Raw genomic sequence first — 18436 nt, 5'->3', positions numbered from 1 at the left:
CAATAGCTAACCCCAATTTGTACTTGGCTCAGCTCGGTCCTCGAGCGTAACTTGTCAGCTTGGCTCAATTTGGTCAGTGGCTCAGGATAATTTGAGCCGAGTTTGAGCTTGTGCGACATTTTCTCAAGTATATAAAATACATCTTCAATTTCTCACATAATGCAAAACATTAACACCAGTATACAGGCATTTCTTCAAACACTTGGCGGGCAACATCAAAATCAAGATATGAGGGCCACAGGCTGATCCCACGGAGAATATATGCACCTAAAACAACACTTCATTGAGTCATTTCATCAAACACTCTGCGAGCAGCATCAATATCAAAATAACCGAGTCACTGAGCCAATTTGATCCGAGTTGATTCAAGTTAAAGTTTGATCTGAGTCGAGCCCGAGCAAGCTTGAACTCGGTTCGAAATTTTTTCGATCTCAAAAAACTGCTCAACTCAGTCCGAATCCAATATGGAGCCAAGGCGAGTCGAGCTTTTCCGAGTCGAGCCGAGCGAGCTAATCGAACCAACTAAACACATGTACAGCTCTGCAGTACTGCTTTGTGTAGTTTATCTTGGTTTCTACTAATTAAACTGAAGTGATTAACTTTGAATAAAAAACTAATAATTAATCTTAAACTAATCCTAATTATATCAGATAAGTTACTTATCTACTGCTAGAAGTAGAAAAAAGTAACTTATTTGGTGATATCCAAATGGGCCTTTAGTTATTTGATGGCACAGCCCGGCAAAAGCATCAAGTAAGCGGCGCACATGTATTAAAGTCTGGCCTCTGTAATAGATGCCTCATAATATATTTTCCCATGAAAATCAAGTCGGCCGAGACTTGGAAATCAAGCTAGGCCTATTTATAGTGTGAGTGTCCCTCTACACTTATAGTGTATTCCCATGCGGAGCTCCACATACATTGATACACCATTCTCTAATAGCTAAGATTGTAGGGCCTGTTTGGTTTTCCAATTACCATGGTAGTTGGTTGTAAAGAACTCATAATTATTTTTTACTTGTATTTGCAATGATTGTCCGTATTCCCATTGACTGCTCTCACACATTTGTTTTTTTACAATTTTTCTGGTAGAATAGGAATGAATTCACTAGCCGTGTGTTTGGGTAGAAGGTGTATTAGTCATGTCATTCCTATTTTACTCATATGGTGCCCAGCACCTCAACTCTATTACAAATGCAAAGCACTGTCTGTATTCATTTGTAATCCTGATGGGAGTTATAGATTGTAGCCTCCCCCTCTCGTTAGATCGGTGGTTAGTGGTCAATGTCCTGTGGGACACTTTTCTGTACATTTTTCATCCACGTTGTTGATCCATCTGTATCAATCATTTGGTATGATGTTGTAATTAGTGGGGGGCCTTAGTTTGGTTTCAACGTGGGAAAATATCAGCAAGTTCTTTCATTCCTGTCGTATGGTCCACAATATATTTGGATATCCTTCAATTTTGGGAATCACCACTATATGGTTGACTATATATAAACGGATGGGCAGTGTGGATAAATCGACACTGGAAGCAAGGTGGCCACATACGAGCTTACCTGTTCTCCCCATTTTTCAATATCATTTTTAGACTATTAGCAGATCCTCACCTCATTAAGGCAATGTAATCTATTGGACCAATAGAGTCCAATGTGTTGTTTGTAGGCCCTCCACAATAAATAAATAAATAAAAAACCCTTCCCTATGATGTTGTTTGGACGTGGGATCAACAACCCACTGTAGATGTTGTCTGATGGTAAGCCTGAATTTGTAAGAATATATGATATACCTAAACTCCAACAGAATTTAATCCAAAATGCTACGAGTCAGTTATGATATATGTGTGCCGCCTACATAGGTACAGGGAGAATAAAACCTCTATTAAGGTTAACCCCGCAGTTTCCACAGTCTTTCATACTGACAAACCGATGCAAATCATTGTCCAAAAAATGTCCAAACAGTCCTTTTAAGCATCTACAATCAAAAGGCTAGTAAACTGAAGTTGTGATCCGGCAAGCCCTATATTAGCGCCACAATATGAGCTGAATGGTGAGGATTAAAACCAAGCAAGTGAAGATTATCCTAATCAGGGCCGCAAGTGAATGCAGCGTTTCCTCAACACCTTTTTCCTGTGCGTCGTCGCCACCACTGGGTGGACAATAATAGGATGGTACTGGGGAGGTTGCTAGAGGGTTCGTGCAATTGGCAACGAAACACCTTCCATGCATCAACCCTTATTGTCATGATCGTCTTCGTTTTCCCGTACTGGTGCATTTGAAAGCTCCAAAGTCTCACAATAAGTTGTCCATTGAAAAAATGCCTCCGAGGCCGATTTGTATCCACGGAAACGGGCCATTGAACATCCCTCAACCTGCTCACGACACTCCTCCCAGGTATAATAGATCTCGGGTTGGCATCCATTGAATACTACATACATCTTCTTACCCATCTGCACATAACAGAATATTATGTACAAGGATAAAATGATTGTATTAATAATGAAACATATTAATATAAATATCACAATTTGTCTCTAACTACAGCAGAAAACTGGTGATATAACGATTCGAAGACAACATACCTGAAGTTGTGATTGTTGGAAATAAACCTATGTAATTATCATATACATTACGCAGATATAAGCAGCATAATCGTAATTTAAATCAAATATTCCAGTAGATTAAAAACAGGTAATGCAGTTAAAAGGCATTGAAGGATGAAGCATTAAATATACATCAGAATCCAAAAAAATAAAAGTGATCATCCAAAAAAACTCACATAAATCCAGTTAGTCAACACAACTAACCCTATAGCAAAAAAAATAAAAGTTTCATCCAAAAAACCACTTGGCTAACCAGCCAAAGCAAACATAAAACCATCGCTCAAGTGGAGCGCATTGCGATCAGTCAGACAACTGATCTGGTGAAAGCAGCATCAGCACAAAGTCCAACATTTTATGCTTAGGGAGAGAAAGGAATGAGACAAATTGTTGTCCATCTTTCAATAGGATCCTTGTTGCACGCAAGATCTCATGACCTGTAAAGCCCTCAATCTGCTCCAAGGTAGGTACAATCTGTGACATATGTACCATGTCCTTCCCTTGGTGTATAGTTATAGTTAGTGACTTGACAGCTTCAGCAACGTCGCTCATTCCTTTGCCTATGATGTTACCAGGGCGATTCATTCTTCCTCTCTTTCTTGAATTGGATGTGCTTCTTGTGTTCACCGAGTTGTTCCTGTTTACATTCGAACGTTAGTTTGCAATATGAGTACCGTCACGACTTTGATATGACCACTAGATGTTAGGTGCACTGTCTCCTACATCATCACTTGATGACACGAGTATATCGTTATTTAGATCAACTGACGTTGTCGGTGAAATATCAGGATCCCTAGACTTTCTCGAACGTAGAGTATTATGTATGTTTCTTATTGAAGCATGCAATCCAGTAGTTAGGTGATTTTTAAATAAATACATTAGGTTATCATACCTTCGCACCACTTTGCCCCGAACATGTTGTGCATAAAGATGTGACTATTGACAACAACGAAGAAAAATTGGTCCAAGTAAACAAACATGAGAATATATGTACAATTATAAAACGAAACATTTTGCTGAATTTACAAAAAAGTTAATCTCACCCGTATGTAACCCTCCCAAACCTCGTCCTGAGCGATCACTAGCTTCTTGTCATCATTCCATCCAAACCCAATGGCGTTTAGGGTATCCCGAACCTTGAAATACAACCTCTTCAACGTGTAGAGGTGATTCCCAACATGTTTTTCCTGAACTGATATCCTTAATGCACTCTTCACAGTTTTCACGACTGTTTTATAGGTCTCCTTCTTAAATCTATTATCACTCTTATAGCCATTCACAACAACATCCATCAGCGTAGGCAGTCATCCATTTCATTGGTCCAACGCATCACACCACTAGACAATCCATTGTCATCAAGTGATTTTAATTTATATTTTCTCGGTGTCCTTCATGGTGAAACACATAGGTCTTGACCGATTTGTTTCATTGGGGTTGACTGGTTGATTCATTTGTTCGATGACATTTCCTCGTCACTAACTTTAATTATCTACAAATAGTGAAATGAACATATTTAATAAACATTATGACCTTGTATACAAGTCATATAAAGGTAATATTTAACAAATTAGAGAAATATACATATATTCCAAACATGATATAAAAGTTGAAGCAAGAGGATTATCTTTTTTCAATCATCCAAAATGATGATAATTTAAACACATGCTTGTAGGTAATGGATTACAATCCTATGAGGATATTATCTCCTACAAAATGACAATTTAGAATGCGATTATCATACGCTATAACTCACATGATGAGATTCATTCCACATCCTCGAAGTAATATTGTTTCGAAATGTCGCCCATTCGTCCTTCTCACGTTGTGTGACATTAACATCATATGGTGATAGATTGATCTTCGACCAAACCATCTCCTCCAAATAAACGGATAAAGTTGTGTAACACACAACATGCGATCACTATCTTCACTTGTGTTAAAAGGTTATATGGTGGAGCTGATTTGAGGATTGGAAAGCGAGCTTTCAATACTCCAAAAATTAACTCTATAATGTTTCGTAATTGAGTATGCTAGTAGTTGAAAAGTTCTTTCTTATTGGAAGGATTGCGGCCCGTGCGGTATTCATTGAGATGGTACTATACACCACGGTAAGAAGCTATAAATCCAGGAGAATGAGTATAACTAGCATTAACTACGTAGTACTTACCTACAATTAATTATGAGTAATTATCAATATAATTTCATAAGAAATCTTATTATCAAGATGTTCGGTCATAATGATTTACATGAAGTACTCTTGAGAATAGTAAAGCGATCAGTGGAATGTGTCAATGCACTATGTAAGACGCGTACATCAGAGGCAGATCCCTCCCATCCGGCAAGCACATATACGAACTTCATATCAAATGTACATACTTAAAACTGATTAAAGTACTAGGTGGGGCCAACTTGAGTTTTGGATGTGGCTGAAACTTAGTCTGAACCCTCATCCAAGTGGGACACACAATGGATAGTCTGGATTTGTGAACCACATCTTGGTGGGGCCAATAAATGATAATGAATGTTTTAATGGAAGGGTAACCCCTGTCGACTATTATATGTGGTGTGGCCCACCCAAGTCATAGATTGACTTGATTTTTAAGCTAGTGGCCCACCATTGAATGGTGCATCTGACTATTGGGGTAGATGTTTAACACACATCACGGTGTGGCCCACATAACTCGACCTTATGGGAAGTTCCCATGGGGTAGAGAAATGCAAATCAAGGGAGGAAACTGTTTTCATTTTTCATGGCCCACCAAAGTTTTGGATTAAAGTAAAAATTAGGCTCGAGGGGTTTCATGAGGTGCTGCTTCACATGGACTGTTCAGATTTTAGAGTTACATCACGTATGATGAGTTCTCAAAAAGGTTTGCACGAGTTTCGTGTGAACTAGTGTGCAATTGAGCATGTTTTTTTTTTTTAGTTAGCTTGTTAGTACACCCCACTATCAGTTCACACTTCACTATTAGCCACCCCCACTAGGGAATCGATACCAAGACCTTAGTGTTGAGCATTCGGCTTTATATATATATATATATATATATGAATGCTCACCTATGCGTCAATTCGCACGTCATTACGTGTAAATTTTGATGTTAGTCGTAAGATTTGACATATGGTTTAGATAATGTGCGAGTTTGAGAGTGAATTTCGGTTACGTACACCTCGTGAAGAGAGAGATACTCTCTCACTCCCATGCCTTCTTATGCGGGTTTCCTATATAAGCCCTTCGCATGAAGTTACTACTGTGGATGCTAGGTGGGGCCCACTATGATGTTTGTGAGAAATCCACCCTGTTCATCCATTTTGTGAGATCATTTTAAGACATACGACCAAAAATGGGACAGATTCAAAATTCGAGTGGGCCCCATTTTTGATGTGACGTACTAAAATGATCTCCCAAAGCAGATGGAAGGGGTGGATTTCTCACAAACATCATGGTGGGCCCCACCAGCATCCTATCGAAATAACTTTATGCGAAAGGCTTCGGTAGGAAACTCGCATCTAGAGGTGTGCAAGTGAGAGAGCTTTTCTCTCCGCGAGGTGCGCGTGACTGAAATTCACTCTCAAACTTGCACATCATCTAAACCATACGTCATATTATATGGCCGACATCAAGATTCACACGTAATGACGTGTGAACAGGTGAGCAGGATCATTCCTCTCTCTCCCTCTCTCTCTCTATATATATGTGTGTGTGTGTGTGTGTGTTTGTGTGTTATTTTAAATAATTTATTTTAGGTGAGATTGTCACAATAATCTCGCAGGAAAAACCACAAGTTTTGAAAATCTCTTGAGAAATTGCCATGATACAAAACACATACAAAGTGTTTAGGCATGCAATTAGTTGGACAACATTATTAGTATCTAACCAGCACATAACTGTCATGAGTATAGAACATCCAATCTATTCAAGAGGATGTCCTAACATCAAGAGATTAAAATAAAATTAAAAAAAAAAAAAAAAGGACACTTGACGAAAAAATCAGATCGACAATCTAATTAAATGGTCTGAACATAGAAAGCAATGAATGGATAACTGTTGATCTGGTCCGAAGAGCACCTGGGACCCACTTGATTTGTTGTGGATCGGTCTGATTTTTGTGCTTGATCTTCTTCACGGTGAGGCCCACCCTTCAGATGGGTTGCTGTTTGATACACATGGCATGCTGGCAATCATGTGCTGGTTGGACAATAACACTGCCGTGCAACTAATTGACAGTGAAACCACCTCGTTTAAATGCAGAGGAATGATCACATGCTGTTAAAGTGTCGACCTGTGTGGGCTCCACAGATGTTTTCTGAAAATCCAACCCGTCCATCAATTGCATACTCCATCCTTATTTCCAAATCCAAAATATCATCCTGATCCATAACTCAGGTGGGCCATGCCACAGAAAACAGTAGAGAGGGGACACCGGAGCTTTAGGTTTGTGTGTGGGGCCCACTGTATTTTTTATATACCATCCAACTCGTTCATTATGTTCAAGCCATGTGGATGAAGGGACACACCAAAATCCAGTATATTCTAAGACTCAGATGAGCCACGCCTTGTAATTTACTAGTTTTATGCATGATTTTACACTATTCTTGATGGTGTAGCCCAGCTGAGCTTTGGGTCTGTATGATTTTTGGGGTTACCATTGTATGACAGGGCCTATCTGATGCACGGTTTGGATGTCTGACATGCATAACAGTGGGCCCCAAATAGATTGGACTGTATGGGATCATTCCACAAAAGAAAAAAAACAAAAAAGTGCATGTATAGATATTTAGAAATGTAAAAAAGCTTAGTCGATGAAAACGAAGGTTAGTACAAGATGTGTGGTTCCAACCAACATGTTGCACAGATTCTAGCCCACATATTGGCTCCATTCTACAAAGTTCAAGCACCCACCCATGTGTTAAGGTCCCCATAACATTTGTTTGATCTTAAGAGCTTTGTCTTTGTTGTTGTTTTTCTCTTATCCTTTGTTTGATCTCAAGAGCTGTCTTTGTTGTTCTCTCTCTCTCTCTCTCTCTCTCTCTCCAACCATGTGATCTTTTCGTTTGGCCACACAATGTCTACATGGACCACAACTGATTTTACAGTAAACTTAGTTTTCTCAAGCTTTTCTGTTTTTTTTTTTATGGGTATGCCTGAGAGAAATAAAATGATGTTATTGTGGTGATATCTCCGGAATTGAGAATCGTGGGCCCAAATGGTACGTGTCTAACATCCAACCCGTTGTGTGTGTCTATATATATATATATATATATATATATATATATATATATATATATATATATTGTTGCTCCAACATATATATAGAGTCATGCTCACCTATGCACCTACATATTTGTGCACCTTTGTACACATGTCATGTGCATCTAATCCGAACGGTCCATGGAATGTGTAATCCCATGAAACCGCAAGGGACAAATATTCATCCTAATATAAAATCCCGGTGGACCATAGCAAGGTGAAACACAAATCAAGAGAGGAAACCGTTTTCATTTTTCATGGCCTACCAAAGTTTTGGATCAAAGTAAAAATTGGACCCTGGGGGTTTCATGAAGTTCTGCTTCACACGGACCGTTCAGATCATGGAGTCACATCACATATTATGACATACCAAAAACGTTTGCATGAGTTCCATGCTAACTGGTGGGCAGGTGAGCATTCGAATATATATATATATATACACACACACACACAGAAACGCTCACCTGCGAACCAGTTCGTACGTACTACGTACCAACTTTTTTGAGAACCCATCATACGTGATGTGGATCCAAAATCTGAACCGTTCATGTGAAGCAGCACCTCGTAAAACCCCTCACGACCAAGTTTTACTTTGATCTAAAACTTTTATAGGCTATGAAAAATGAAAACAGTTTCCTCCCTTGATTTGCATTTCTCTTTGCTATGGCCCACCAGAATTTTAGATCAAGGTGAAATTTTGTCACATGAGGTTTCATGTGATTCCGCATCACACGGACCGTTCAGATTAGACACCCATGACACGTGTGCAAAGGTGCACACGTGCGTAGGTGCGCAGGGGAGCATGACTCTCTCTCTCTCTCTCTCTCTCTCTCTCTCTCTCTCTCTCTCTCTCTCTCTATATATATATATGAAAGAAAAAAATGATTCACACATAATCTTGTGGGAAAAACCACAAGTTTTGAAAATCTCTTGAGAAATTGTCAATATTCGTTACACACATACAGAGTGCTTACACACGTAGAGTAAGGTGTGCATGCAATTAGTTGGACAACAGTATTAGTGTCCAACTAGCACATAACTGTATATTCAAGAGGTTGTCATAACATAAATAAATAAATAAAGACACCATGACGAAAAAAAATCAGATCGACACTCTAATCAGATAGTCTGACCACAGAAAACAATGAATGGATAACTGTTGATCTGGTCCGAAGAACACCTGGGACCCACTTGATTTGTTATGGATCAGTCTGATTTTTGTGCTTGATCTTCTTCACGGTGAGGCCCACCCTTCAGATGGTTGCTGTTTGATACACATGGCATGCTGGCTATCATGTGCTGGTTGGATAATAACACTGCCGTGCAACTAATTGAGAGTGAAACCACCTCGTTTACATGCAGAGGAATGATCACATGTTGTTAAAGTGTCCACCTGTGTGGGATCCATAGATGTTTTTCTGAAAATCCACCCCGTCCATCAGTTGCGCCCTCCATACTTAGTCCCAAATCCAAAATATCAACATGATCCATAACTCAGGTGGGCCATGCTGTTGAGGGTCAAATATTGCATATTGGACCCTATTTATTACTTAGTTTTATGAATATGATAATGCTTAATATTATATTTTAATCATGTTTATGTTACAAGGTGAATTTAAGAGCTTGAATTGAAAATGATGCTAAAAGCATGGATTTAATGATCAAGAATTACCAAGCCAATGATTAGATCTTAGAAGACTAAGAATGAAGAATTCACATGTCAAAGATCCAAGAAAACTAAGTTAAGAATGAAGAGAATTGAAGTTTTGAAGTAAATTTCTGTAATACTTGACTAGTCCTAACTTTTGCTCGACTAGTCCTGTAGACAGGACTAGTCGAGGAAACTTCGACTCGAACTCCAACAACATCAGATTCTAAATTTGCGCGATCTTTGACCAGTCGAGGGTAGTCCACGACCAGTTGAAGGTGGCCCTCGACCAGTCGAGGGTTACGTAAATTTTGCACGAACAACGTAAAATTGAGGCGATTTCTAAAAATTTCCAACTCAGTGTGAAAGGAGGTGATGCACAACTATTAATAGGAGTCCGTAGGAATTTCCTAGGTATCTTCTAGGGTTTGAGGAGTGGAGTAAAAGCGTGGAGAAGCTGTCGCCAAAAGATTTTCTTCCCTTTCCTTAGTTGTTTTTATAATTTTCTTAAGAGATTTTAATTCAATCATGTCTATGGTTGGCTAAACCTCTTAGCTAGGGCTAAGAGGTAAAGCTTATAGTGTAATTGGGATGTTTGCTTTATTTTGATTCATGTTTTGTTAAACTCTCTTGGATTCTAGTTTGATTATGAAGGAATATTTTTAGTTTTTAATGATATGTTGTGACAAATTACAATAGATCTGCGTTAGCTTGAGATATCTTCTTTTCCTGAATTAAGATTGTTAAATTAGTAAGTCCTGTTGTTCACCATCATCCCTTAGGCATGGTAGGGTGACGAAATCCTTTCTAACTTTCATAATTCTCTTATGATTAGTTGTGGGATTGATAAATCCTACTATTTGACATGTCTCCTGGGCATGGTTAGGTGATGGAATCACTTCCAAATCCTCACAAGTCTCATCCATTGATGATTAGATCCATGAGAAGTTTGGAGATCTGACAATTCTCTTCGTCCTTGAATCAAGCAAGGTAGCATCCCGAGAACTTACAAGTGTATCCTTTTAAACCATAGTTTCCCATCTTTAAATTTCTTAAGTTTTTCATTAAATCTCTCATAATTACTCTCTATACTTCCATATTTAGGTTTACATCTTCTTCTAGTTCTAGTTACTTTCAAAAACGTACGAGATTAGTCCCTGTGGATTCGACCTCGGTTTCACCAAGATTATTACTGCATCACGACCCTACACTTGGGGTTATAAACAAGTGTTTCGCACCGTTGTTAGGGACTAACGGTTGTGTTTTTATGAGATTAACTAGTTTTGGAATTAATTTAAGATTAGGGTTTTTCTAGTTCTTATTTTTAGGATTAAGGTTTTCTAAATTATTTTAGAAACTAACTTAGCTTTCTATTTCTACGTTTAGAAACTTTCCTTTTCTCTTTTTAGAAACTTTCTATTTTCTATTTTTAGAAGCTTTCTAATTTTAGAATTTCTGTTTTTAGAAACTGACTTGTTTTATTTTGTTTTGCATGATCTTAATTTAGGAACTTCTAATTTGCTAACTTCTTTCTGATTCCCTCTCTCTTTCTATTTATAGATTGTTATTTCCTTCTTTTTCACTTTTAGGCTTAGGTTAAAATATGAAATTGAGGGCTGAGAGTGTTTCATGCCCAAGTGGGTCCAGGACAATACTCGACATCTTTTGAGTGAAGGAGGATTAGTTGAGAGGTTATCTATCCATCACAGGGTTAAACACCGCTCAAGATCCTCAAAGTCGATTAAAGTAATGGCTACCAATCAACCGGTTAATAAATCGGGAAGACAACCTCAACCTCAGGATGAGAAAGTCAAAGATGAGAATGAGGTGCATCAAGCACCCTCGCCTCGTACTTTATGAGATTATTTACAACCGGCAGGGGTAAGCACCCCTTCTTGTATAGTTTTTCCAGAAAATACAGGAAACATGGATATCAAGCCTGTAGTGATCCAACTCCTTCTAAAGTTCCTTGGACTTGAATCTGAAAGTCCATACCTGCACTTGCAAGAATTTGATGAGGTTATACCCACTTTATACTTTCCTAATGTGTCTGAAGACATGGTCAGGCTGAAACTCTTTCCTTTCTCCTTGAAAGAGAAAGCTAAGACGTGGTTGCACTCACTACGTCCGCAATCTATTGGCACATGGAATGACATGATGAAGGAGTTCATAAAAAATTCTTTTCATACCATAAGACGAACACCATCAGGAAGTCAATCATGAACTTCTCCCAAAAGGAAGATGAAACATTCTTCCAATGTTGGGAGCGGTTCAAGGATTTCTTCAGTTCATGCCCACAACACGATTTTGAAACGTAGCACATAACAACTTTCTTTCACAGTGGACTGACATCTTCCATGCGCAAATTCGTCGAGACGATGTGCAATGGGGAGTTTATGAACAAAAATGTTGATGAAGTATGAGATTACTTTGACAAACTCGCTGAAACCGCACAATCATGGGAACTCTCCCCAAAATTGAGCACCACCTCTAGGCCTACTTAATCAAAGGAGGGGCGAAATATACCTTTTAAAAGAAGATGATGATATCAATGCCAAAGTTGCTAATCTTATAAGAAAATTCGAGGCCATGGAACTAGAGAAGGATAAGGGTAAGGAAACTGTTTGTGGTATTTGTGCTTGTAATATTCACACAACTGAAAATTGCCCAACAATATCTGCTTTTCAAGAGGTACTGAATGAGCAATCTAATACTGTGAATAGTTACTAAAGACTTTTCAATGGACCCACCTCCAATACATACCATCCTAGTTGGAGAAATCATCCAAACTTCAGTTGGAGGAATGGACAAACGGCTACTCCTCAAGGATTCCTTAATCAAATTCTAATTCAAGGGAAACCTCAAGAGGATCCGGTTTAAAAACATATTCGAGACCAAGATCTACTCAACTAGGATATTAGATCTGCATTGGGAATGCTTGCATTATCTATTTAAAGGATAGAGTCGCACTTAACAATTGGGGGAAAGGGGATGCTTCCTACTCAACCTCTCCCCAATCCCAAACCGCAATATGAGATAAGTGATCCAAGATCTTTAAATTAGATGGAGCAAGCTAAATCTATCACCACTCTTAGGAGTGAGAAGACCATTGACAAAACCATTCCGGTTAGGGTTGAAAAGCCTAAGGACCCGGAAGAGGACAACAATGATAGACCTAGCACTGATCCACAAGAATTGGAACCGGAACTCCAAGGCAAGCCGATTGCCTCATTTCCCCAACGGTTGGTTGCACCAAAACCTCTCTCTAACTCTCAGGACATTCTAAAGCTGTTGAAATAAGTGAGGGTCAACATCCCTCTGCTGGATGCAGTTAAACAAATACCTTCATATGCCAAATTTCTGAATGACTCGTGTACGACCAAAAGATGACAAAATATTCAAAAGAAAATCTTTTTAACTGAAAAGATGAGTGTCATCATAAAGCAAGATATGCCACAGAAATACAAAGATCCCAGTAGCCTAACTGTCGCTTGTGTAATTGGGAACTACCGAATCAAGCATGCACTTCTTGACTTAGGAGCGAGTGTAAATCTGATTCCTTATTCGGTCTATGAACAACTAGGTTTGAGTGAATTGAAATCCACTCGAACTACATTACAACTTGTCGATCGCTCAGTTTGTGTACCGAGAGGGATAATCGAGGATGTGTTAGTCCAGGTTAACAGATTCTATTACCTGGTAGATTTTATCGTCCTGGATACTCAACCCATCATGGACATGAGCACTCAAATTCTCGTCATTCTTGGTCGTTCATTCCTTGCCACTTCAAACGCAATCATTAATTGCAGGAATGGAGTCATGAGTATGTCTTTTAGGAATATGACATTGGAGTTGAATAATCTTTTTAACATAGGTAAATAGTTAGAAGATAAAGACGATTCTTACGATATTAATGTAAGACCCGTGTCCTAATCCGTACTGTTCCGTTGGCTTCCGCGGTCCTTCCGGTCAAATTCCGGCAACCTTCGCTCGATCCGAAACTTATGTCTTGGCGATTGCGTCGTCGCCGGTTCCAACGCCGTGACTTGCGAGAACCGATACCGTAAGAAGATGCCGATCAGCGTTTATTCCGAAGAAACACCGCGCGTTGCGGATTTCAAGGGAATCTCTACACAATAAGTCCCATCAATCAACATTTAATGCATCCCATACACCAAGTACTACACCCATTCCCTCTTTTTCCAAAAGTCCACCATTCTTTCCACTCACCACTCCTCTTTTTCCCATTTTTAACATCCACCATACCCCTTTTTTAACTTTTCAACCCAAACCATCACCCATCACACCTCACCCATCCATATCTTCTCTCTCTCTCTCATTTCTCAAATCTCCCAAGCAACCCCAAGCCTTAAACGTCCAAGCTTCCTCTCCCTCTCAAGTGTGGTCCACCTTCCATCTTCCATCTACACCCTCCCATCTCTCATCCACACCATTAATCCCCATCATCCTCCATTAAAAGTGAAGGTAAGGTGCATTTGAAGCCAAGGGATCAAGGAGGAGGCCAACAAGGTGGGTGACCCACCGTTGAAATCTTATCTTTAGGGCCCACTTATTGGTGGGACCCATTTTGTTGTATTTGATTTAATCAAGAGGGGCCCATAGTGGCGGGGTCCCTCTGTCTCACCGTATCTCTCTCTCTTTCTTTGTAATGGTGTGGATCCCACCAATATATGTTATATCTACCCCGTCCATCTACATCAGACGGTGTGGCCCACTCTATTGCAGGTGATGATCCACACCATCCATTGTTTGGATGGCCCAATGCATTTATATATATATATATATATATATATATATATATATATATATATATATATATATGTTATATAAAATATATATAATATAATATGTATCATATATTTAATATAATATATATTATATAATATATATTATATATATAATATAATATATATTATATATATACGTTGGAAAGTGAAGTGTGTGCACTGACGTGGATGTGTACCAGCAAACACAAAAAAAAGGGGTTAGTTGCCTTTTGGGGTGGGCCACCTATGTAGGCCCCACCTTGATGTATGTGCTCAATCCAATGGTTCCTACAATTCTCCACTCATTTTAGGCGTTGAGCGAAAATATGAGGCTAATCCGATTATGGTGGGCCATACCATAAGAAATAGCGGTATCACCCTTGAAAACCACCTGGATCCCTGTATTCGCCAAAAACAGGCCATATATTAGACTCATTTGATCGGTCTTGAACCGTGGATAATGGCTGGAGTGGATTCATCCGACGTGGGCCCCACACAGTCTTATATACAAAAAGATTTTCTTTAAAAAAAAACAACAAAGTTAGGCGGGCGCCGCCGCATTGTCGGACGCCAGGGAGGGCGGACGGCGGATCCACGCCCATGTGGGCCCCACCATGATGTGTATTTTGCACATCCACACCGCCCATTCGTTGACCATCTCCTGGCCTTGGGCCATTTAAAAATCAGCCTTATACGGAACTCATGTGGGCCATACTATTTAAAATCATGTGAAGACATGTCAAAACATATAAAATCACTTGTTGGGGCCTACATGAGTTTTGGATTTTGATGAAACTTGGTCTGTACCGTTAGTTGGGACTCACATAATGGATGGGCTGGATTTGTGAACCACATTTCAGTGGGCCCCACATCCGCCCCAAGGTCCAATGACCTTATCAATAGGTTGGACGTTAAAATAAACGTCACAGTGGGCTCCCTGCCCACGTGACCGGCCCACAGGTTAGATGAAAAATAAACATTATGGTGGGCCCCTTCATCAGGTGGGCCCCTTCACCACGTGGCCCAACAGGTTGCATAAAAAAAAAAAAAATTAAACATATCAGTGGGCCCTTGGTCCACACCACCCTGTCAACGGGTTGTATGGAAAATAAACATTGCAGTGGGCCCATTTTGTGTGGCAAATAAACATTGCAGTGGGCCCTATTCAGGTGACCTTATGAATAGATTGGATGATAATAAATATTTTAGTGGGCCCAGCTGGTCCACATGATCTTATGAACATTGGTGGAAAATAAACATTATAATGGGCCCTAAGTTGGGTGGAAAATAAACATTATATTGGGCCTTACGGGTGGAGAACAAGCATTATGGTGAGTCCTACTCAGGACCCGCCTATGTATGTATTGTAAATCACGCCCTCTATTAGTGTGGGCTCCATCATGATGTATGTGTTTCATCCAACTGTCCAAATGTGTTGGAGATAATTTAAAGCCCATTGTGGAGGCCCATCTTCATGTATTAGTGGTCCTTGTTGAGGCCTGCCTTGATTTGTATTAGGCCCGTATTATGAGGCCCATTTGATGTACTGGAGGCCCACGAGTCAAGGCCCAATAGGATGAACATAATGTCCCTTATAGTGTGATCCATTACAATATGTGATTCATGGAAGGCCATTCCTTGGGAGCGATGTTGGTTTGACGTCCACATTAATAATGTTGGTTAAATGTCCGCATTATAGCTCTCCCTAAGGCCCACTGATAGGCCCAAACTTGTGGTAAGTAGGCCGTCTAGGCCCATCTCCATTATACCTAGAACCCATCTCTTATTACATGTTTAGTATAGATGCATGATTCATGATCATTCGCACCATATGTATGCCTGATGTGAGGAATGACCGATCATAGCATATACCTTTGGATAGACTTTTGGGCTCTCCGATAGGCGGAGTTGCCTCATATAAGTGCATGGTATATACAGTACATTGCATGATTGATAGTGTGATTCATGCACTTGCATTTGTGTGATTGTAGTTCCTGTATGCCCTAGCCACATCAGGACCATAGCCTCCATAGACACATCGTGGATGGTAGGATTGGAAACCGAAAATATTGGCTACTAGCATACGGGCGCCATAGACGTCCCGGGTGAAAATTCCTAAACCCGATGGTACCAGGAATGACTCCACGGTCGAGACCGAGTGGATATATGAGCGCATGAGGGCCGAATACCGGAGGCCGCGTCTCCCACCGTGTCGGGAAAGGAGTGTGGCCTTACTCGCCCAGGGTAGGGGGCAATACTAGTTGAGTTTGACCAACTCGCGAATGGGTCCGCTATCGCCGGCCGGATAGGTATTGGCGGACTATTGGCGCGGATAGTGAGGTTTCTTACGCTCACTTGGGTTGCGCCTAGGAAATGGGCCATTTGGAGTGTATTGAACCTCGGTGATTATCCAGAATGAGAACTGTACTGATACATGATGAGGATTGGCATGCTTGAGTTGCATCTCGCATTGCATGGCTATGTTATGGCCGATAGCATTCATATCTTGCACCACATAGCCTTGGTACGGCTGATTGCATTCATGTGCTCATCACCATGATTCCGCATCACTCTGACCTTGCATTTTGAGCACGTTTATATTGCGCACACACTTACACCACCCTCTAAGCTTTCCATAAGCTTATGCACGATTGATGCGTGCAGGTGACGCCAGGACGCAGTCGCAGCCATAGTCTCGCTGTAGTTGGAGCGTGCAGCCGAGCTTCTGGAGTTTTGTTTCTTTGTTACATTGTATTTTCCCTTTCTATCGCATTGTACTAAAAAGTTTTTGATCATAGTGGATTTTGTAGTGGTGTTCTTGTGGTTATTGTTTGTGGGTTATGCTTTTGTTATGCTCATTATGAATCAGACTGATGATTTGAAATCCTCCTTGTAGTATCCCAGGATCGGAACCTAGTGATTGGGTGCCGAGATCCGAAAATGGGGTTCTACGGAGGCTGTCGGCGCCGGATTCGGCAATCGGAAATTTTGTGAGCCCGGTTTCCGAGTTCGGGGCATGACAGAAGTTGGTATCAGAGCATAACTTGGGAATAACTAAGAACAACATTACATGTCTGCTATGAATGATTTAAGTCCTAAGTTCGGATAGCCTAGCGATCTTTTATTACAGACCCTTAACGTGCGTGCCTTCGCGAGCCTTTAAGTTGATAGGCACCTTCGCTCTTTCCTGTAGGACATGGCGCGCAGGAGAGTGACCCGATCGACTCCCCCACCACCACCGGATACTTCAGCTCCACCACCTGCGGCTCCCGCATTACCACCTACGACCCCTGCTCCACCACCAGAGATTCCTACTGCCCAGCCTGAGGATGTCGCTCCTCTACCAGAGATTCATACCGCCCATCCTGAGGTTGCTGCTCCTCCACCAGAGACCGGTGCGGACCCGACCGTATCCGTGAGTGCCTCTCACGGCGATGTTGCAGTGTGACGGCCGCACTCGGGCGAGCAGGCACCGGTTGTTTCACCGGCCTGGCGAGCAGAGCGCACGAGTGCCCTACTTCGAGAGTTTCGGCGGTTTGATCCTCCACGATTCCAGGGTGAGCCAGATCCGACACGCTGAGAGGTGGCGCTCCGATGTGGAGAAGATTTTTGATACCATGTCATGTACGACGCACCGAGTTCGGTTGGCGGTGTTTCTTTTTCAGGGCGAGGCCGACACTGGTGGATTACCCGCGTCGCAGGACCCGACTATGTCCGGACATGGGATGATTTTGTAGACCGATTCGAGGAGCGTGCTTCCGACCACATTTGACGCAGGGCTGGAGTTCGAGACTGCAGTGCAGGGGACATGGCCGTGGCACGATGGCGGCTCGTTTCGTGGCGCTATCGAGGTTTGCGCCATATATGGTTGATGATGAGGGGCGAAAGGCCCGCCGTTAGAGCGGCTTACGTTACGGTCTTCGAGGCCGTGTGATTGGGCACGAGCTCCCGACCTTTCATGGTAGTGCGGAGGGCTCGGATTTACGAGGCTGGGCTGGCGCGCGGCCGACAGAGATCAGAGGAGGGGTCAGGGCCCCCTCCAGCAGCTCCCAGCAGCAGCGACGACCACCGAGGTATAGGAGCCACCCACTGCTAGAGCACCGGCCGAACCTCCGGCGCCACCCCGGGCCGTTTGCAGGACTTGTTTTGGATGTG

General features: G+C 41.3%; 1 non-coding gene across 1 annotated transcript; it reads right to left on the bottom strand.

Moving 5' to 3' along the window:
- Positions 1-11695: 11695 nt before the first annotated feature.
- On the bottom strand, positions 11696-11802 carry LOC131219688 (small nucleolar RNA R71). The gene has a single exon (XR_009158334.1). It is a non-coding gene; the product is annotated as a small nucleolar RNA R71 (small nucleolar RNA).
- Positions 11803-18436: the final 6634 nt, after the last annotated feature.

The sequence above is a fragment of the Magnolia sinica genome, chromosome 11, assembly GCF_029962835.1.
Source record: "Magnolia sinica isolate HGM2019 chromosome 11, MsV1, whole genome shotgun sequence".
Taxonomy (NCBI): domain Eukaryota; kingdom Viridiplantae; phylum Streptophyta; class Magnoliopsida; order Magnoliales; family Magnoliaceae; genus Magnolia; species Magnolia sinica.
Note: the sequence above shows the minus strand (reverse complement) of the source record. Positions and strands in the feature narration are given on the sequence as shown.